A 6048-nucleotide genomic window follows, 5' to 3' on the forward strand; every position below is an offset into this window, starting at 1 on the left:
TAATTGTCCAGATTTTTATTTCTGATGGAGAAACTTAACTTTTTAAAGTTAGCTGTTTTAAAAAAAGCATCTTAAAAAATCTAATAAATTTTAATAGAGAAAAAATTAGAAATATGTTTGATTTTGGTAAAATTAGTGATGTCTAACTATAATAAGACTTTCTAGGTATGCAGAACATTAAAAAATGTAGATGTTGCCAATTTATTAAGCATGTGTTAAAATATTTTAGGAAAGTACTTTGTATTAAAGCTATGGCAGAATTCTTTAGAAACTGCATACAGATTTATGGTAACCAGGAATCTCTACCATACTTATTCTTTCACGTAGATAAAAGATTCTTTAGGCAAAATCTTTCAGTCAGTATTAGATCTAAACATTTTACAGATTATATATCATTAGCATTTATCTAAATTCACATGTTATATACCAACTATTTAAAGTAAGTGTTTCTTAAAATGTGACTTCCATCTTAATGGATTGATATTACTCAAGCAGAACACTTCAGCTTCTTAGTAATATATGGAAAATTAGTTTGGTCTCATTACTAGACTCTAACACAGTATATCTCACATGAGGTTTCTGTCGCAGAGGTCCAGAACTAAAGAGCTATACTTGGCTGCAATGAAGAGACAAATCAACAGTGTATTAAACCAGGAGGGAATTTAGTTCTCTCGCGTGTAGCAGTCCAGGTCTGGAATAGTGATTTTGTTCCACATTCCTTAGGGATCTAGGCTCCTTCTGCCCCTATAATATGGTCGTCATACTCACATAGACCAAGAGCTAGAGTTTCAGTTATATCATCTCTTAAAACAGTGTATTTTAATTCCCCAAAAGTGAATAAAGGTAACTGGAAAATTCATACCTAAAGTCTTTGTTTTTCTCATTTAGTGCAGTGTGATCTAAATTTCACCATATCTGTAGTTTCTGAAAATCTAATTTTCAGAGGACAGAGATAAATTTATATTCCTGTTACAGATGGTCCCTGAATGAGCCTTACAAGCAGAGTTATTTACCTTTCTTAACTCACCCAACCTGGGCTGTACGCATACACTAGGTGACTAAAGTAAAGGTAAAGAGTCCTATTTATTAGATAAAGGACAAAGAAAGAAGTGGCATCAAGTTCTGGTTTCTTACCTATTCTCAACTCTGGTTTCCAAGCAGGATAGATTCCTGGTTCAGGCATTCTCCCTTGGGATGGATGTAAGTAACAAGAGTGAGAAAGTCTCTTGGAGAATGATTATCTGACTGATCCGTGCCAAACTTCTTTCCTTGGGTAACTCAAACAGGAAGCCAGTAGAAGCCTAGAAGACACAGTCCTCCTAAAACATATTGCTGCTTCCTACCCTCTACCTTTTCTTCAAAAGTAAAAGTCTCCTTTTCAGTGGTCTATATTCATCCATTTTAGTTACACCAGAGACGGGGCTTTATCTGAATTTACTTATCCTAAGACTTACTTGGAGAAATGAGTGGAGCTGCTCTCCGAGGACTAGGAAAAGTTAGGAACCAAAGAGTGCAGTGTGGTAAGGACCTGCCAGCCAGTACAGGGTTATTTATGCTGTCTTGCCATAATAATGCAGTTCATAAACAAGTTAATACTTGCTCTCACCTCACCAAAGTTTAAAGAAATTCCTTTTCTTACTGTTTAACAATAAACCTAATTTTAAACTTCGGCTCAAAGTATGCCTAATTGCTGAAAAAGTTCAAGGAAAAAGGCCGAACTTCTACCATCTACCAAGGTCTTTGCTGGGGTGGAGGAAAGGGGGAAAAAATGTATAAGACGTGGACACTACCTTTAAAAAGATCACACTCTCGCATGGGATATGCTCATTTAAAAATTAGTTAAGTTCAGAGAAGGATGTAAATATAAGGTAGAGCAATAGAGAGAGAAGCAATTAGTTTTGGTGGGAAGCAAGTTAGCTGTCAAGAAAGACAGAAAAAACGTTTGAGCCAGGTTTGGACAGATAATTGGTTAAGAAGATGGAGATGCAGGTTATTTCTGGCAGAGGGAGTAGCACAGAAGCATCAGAAATGATAGCTCATACATACTGTGAGGAAGTGTGAAGCAATATTTCTTCACACGCTAAGAGGTGCCTTTCAGATCTTATCTAAAACATGATCTTTTTATATTGGAAACTGAAAATGGCTGTGATGATCACCTAGAGATTGTTAGGGTAGACACTTAAGATTTTTATTCTATGTAGAATGTAGAAAAACATTTTAAAAACATTTTCTATGAGTAGATGACCAGTATTTGCTTTGTCATATCCTTCTGAATTTAGAATGACCATTTTGGAACTATTGTCAACAATACGTAATAATATATTGGAATGCTTAGCATCAAGGAGAAAACAAATGACAGTTTAAATTGATATAAAATATACATAATTGAACAACCCTGTAAAACAAAACAAATGCAATCTGTGAGTATCAAGTAACCATGATATCTGTGCACAAAAATCCTTTTGATGTAGTCTGGTTTTGAAGTCAGTTGCTTATGTAGAGAAAAACATTAATCTTTGATATATATTACTATAGCCCCTATTCTTAAAGGGAAGATAGGACATTTTAGGACTATGTATGTGCAAGAAATATTCAATTAAGAAGCCACTAATTGGAATCAGGTTTCATTAGGCAAATGATATTTAAACTTTCCTAATCAGAAACTGCCAGGTATAAAAACAGCTGGAACTTTTAGTCACTTTAATACTGACATTTTTTGACTATCATAGACTTACAGTTATCAAGCATTAACAATGTTAATTATTATTTTGTTATATAAACCCAATATATCTTTAACTTAGTAGAAAGGATTTTTTGGTTGGTTTGTTTAATAGAATTTAGATTGGCTATCTACGTTCTATTATTAGTTATTGATTCGAAGGTTTGATGAAGTTATTTTCTGGCAGTGTCTATAAAAATGGCAAAAATAACTATCTCACCATAACGATCTTCTGGCATAGGTACTAAATGATCTGTATGTCAAAGAAGAGGAATATATATGTTACAGAGGTCAAGTTATTTGACCAGATTTCATGCAGCCAGTAAACACTGTCAGGATTGGAATTTGGATTTATCTGAATCTAGAGCTCAACCTTTTAACTAGTATGTATATATTCTGCTAATTCTTAAGTCATGCAAAAGAGCAACTATTTTGTGGGAAACCACAACCCAGACAGGTTAAATACCTAGTGTGAAGGTATACAGCCAATTAGTGGCAGAGATGGGAGACATGCCTCTGAGTAATAAAGGCTCTGGAGAAATGATCTTGTTAGGTACGATCTGATACAAAGATTAGAAACATGTCAGACAATTTTATGTATACTTAGTAAAGAACATGTCTGGTACTTATTAATACCAAATTAATTTCAGTGGTTATTTCAGAGGGTGGAAATACTTTTTTATATGTCTGTAACATTTCACATTTTTTAAAAATTGCTTTAATAATACTGTTTCTAATTCTAGTCTTACTTGAAAAACAAAACTGCAGTATGGGAGAGAGAACATGTTTAGTGTGCCATATGTAAGTAACTACTAGTGTAGGCACCTGAGAAGATAGCTCTCCATACGTAATTTCACTGACTGCCACTGACCTGATTCTTCTGACTTCCTTGATAAGATCAGATTACAAAGAAAGTGGAACACCTTGAAGAAATGGAACTATTTCCATGACATCAGGTTCAGTAGATCCCTAATCCTTAATAAGAGTAAAACAGTGCAAAAGGGTAGAATTCTTAATATGTTTTCTAATATCAATTGGGGTTTTATTGGTGAGACTATGCAGAAGTTTACTTACTGCAAAAATTAAAGAAAAGATCATTGCTGTCCAAAGACATGAGGACTTTAGGTTGGCATCCCAGATTTGTGGAACCCCACATTCCAAGCCATTTAACAGTCTTTTCTAGTTAGATTGTAGAAGGCTACAATGAAGGAAAACACTGTTTATACTAGGATAAATGTTAATATGTTGTTAGAAAATTAAATAAGTTTTATAAATTTTTTACTTCTAAATGAAATCCATATAAAAGTATTTTAATGGTGTTAAATCCTTTTGTTTTCTAAAACAGATTTTTTTATGAAACACTAAATTTTAACTATTGCAGCTGCCTCATTTGTAAGGGACTAGTACAAGCCATTTAAATTTTTTCTTATCTGTCCAACAGCTAATAGAAGATTATTAATTTATTCCACTAACATTTACTGAATACCATAAGTAAGACCTGATTCCTGCCCTGGAGGTGTGTTAGCTCTACCTTGTTTGCTGAAACCATTCCTACACTGTGCCCCTACTTGCACACTTTTCTTAGTGACCTGTGAAAGAAAAGGGATTATGTATAACTATATTTTATGGTGGCTTGGAGACATTGTGTATATTTTGGTAATTTTCCCAAGTAAAACCAACAGACCTGGCCCAGAGTCACTACTCTGACTTCCTGGTGTTCCTTGGGGGAACTTTGTCTGCTTCAGATTGAACTGAAGAAGCTATTTGTTTAATATACTCGAGTTAAATTTCATCCTGTTGGAAAAAGCATTTTCTAAAATTTCCCAAGAAATGGTGCTATCGTGCAGTAACACTTTGAAAGTCATTTCGATTACTATTTATTCTTTGGGGAAAAGGTGTTGAGTTCTTTTTAGATATTTTATCCTGTATCCTTCCGTTGTCAATTAGCTATCTTTGTTTCTGTTCATTTATTGATTGAATAAACATGCAGAATATAATATGTATTAGGCACTGTGCGAAGAGATAAGGCTACAGAAAAGCATAAGGTTTTTATTTTGGAGGAGCTCAGTCTCTGATGAGGAACAGACAGGTAAATAATTACAATACAGGATGGCTGTTTAGTGAAAGTAGAGGTATGCCCTTAGGAAGGGCACCAAATTTTCCATGACTGAGTCAGGAAAGACATGAGAAAGTACAACAATCATATTTGCCAAATGGTAATTTCTACCTTTTTAAGGATCTGAATTTGAGAATCTGAGGAAAGCTGTGGATTCTTTAAAAAACAAACAAAAATTAAAATTTTGCATATTACTTCAGGTATTGTTCCTTGATATCCCATCATTCTCAGGGTAAGAATTCTAGGTCTAAAGACATCAGAGTATTTTCAGTTCGAATTAATTCTGTAGTATAGCCTACCCGTTTTCCTATTATAAACTACCTTTTTTCCAGGTTTTTAAGGTAAGTACTTTTAACAATATTCTGGAATATCACCCCATCTTCATGTCTTTCATGATTTTACAGACTTTATCACTTTAGTAGGCTTCTTTCCTTGCTAGCCTATACGTCACAGTTATAATTAATATTTTGTAAAATTTTAGGAAACTTGATATTTTTTGAGTCACTTTTAAAAGGAAGCACTTCGAATTTATTTTCCACCAATAAGTTTTTCTTTTGCCTTATATCCAATTTTTTTCTGAGGTTTTTAGGCTCAAATTTTACCTTTTGCTCTTAAAGACTCGTTTATAACAAATTATGCGCATTTGAAGTCATTATTAACAGTTGTTAAAACCTAATCCTCTTTAAGCCTTTAAAGAAAGTTAAATACAGCACGTGAACACTTCCCGCGTGCTGGTACTGGTATTCAGAAGTTCCTGAGGACCCTGGAATGACGACAGCTCAGAAGCTTATAGCCTCGCAGGGGTGGCACCGGAGGGCCGGGCAGGTGCAGCGGGGGCTCCGAGGAGGCGGAGGGCAGTTGAGCGAAGGGCTCAGAAAAGGAAGCCGAGAATTCCTTCCACTTAACCATTCTTCAGAGGTCTCACACTCAGTTCCATGAACTGATGTTCCGACCGGTTTGGTGTTTTGTCATTTCGCTTTGTTAAGTAACGAGGACGCAGAGAAAGGACGAGCAGAGAGGCTCCGTGTTCAGCAGAGAACGGACGAGAGCGGGGGCCCGGTCGGGTCGGGCAGGAGGGGCGTGAACCCGGCGCCCCGGCCGAGGCGCGGAGGGCATCGCGGCATCGCGCGCGCCAGGCCGCCTGGTTTAAATCTCCCGCCTCCCGCAGCCGGGGCCCGACCCCCTGAGGCACGGGTGCAAAGGGGCCGGGGCT

Source organism: Pteropus vampyrus, unplaced genomic scaffold (assembly GCF_000151845.1).
Source record: "Pteropus vampyrus isolate Shadow unplaced genomic scaffold, Pvam_2.0 Scaffold146, whole genome shotgun sequence".
Lineage (NCBI taxonomy): Eukaryota > Metazoa > Chordata > Mammalia > Chiroptera > Pteropodidae > Pteropus > Pteropus vampyrus.